Source organism: Etheostoma spectabile, chromosome 12, assembly GCF_008692095.1.
Source record: "Etheostoma spectabile isolate EspeVRDwgs_2016 chromosome 12, UIUC_Espe_1.0, whole genome shotgun sequence".
Classification (NCBI taxonomy): domain Eukaryota; kingdom Metazoa; phylum Chordata; class Actinopteri; order Perciformes; family Percidae; genus Etheostoma; species Etheostoma spectabile.
Genome location: NC_045744.1, coordinates 4,755,895 through 4,756,169, shown reverse-complemented (window position 1 = coordinate 4,756,169; position 275 = coordinate 4,755,895). Strand labels below are relative to the sequence as shown.

General features: G+C 37.1%; 1 pseudogene; it reads left to right on the top strand.

Annotated features, from left to right (window-relative positions):
* LOC116698801 (contactin-associated protein-like 4) overlaps window positions 1–275 on the top strand; it is a 421,932-nt pseudogene that overhangs the window by 194,051 nt on the left and 227,606 nt on the right.

The following is a 275-nucleotide window of genomic DNA, read 5'->3' as shown; positions in this document are numbered from 1 at the left end:
TTTAACTGATTCTGCCCGCAATTCAACCATCTCTGCTAACATCTCCATTGTTAAGCAGGTTATATATTTAGGCATTGAGGTTTCCCCTGGCTTTAATCAGATTATTAATCATAGTGATGCCCTGTTACATCTTGCAACGCTCTGCTGTACCTTGTAATGACGTGCAGTACCCTGCTATGCCATAACTACTACAAACTACTATTTCCAGTCATAACTCCTTGCAGTTCTAGTTTTTCTATTGTGTTTTATTACAATATTTAGTAGATTATGACTGA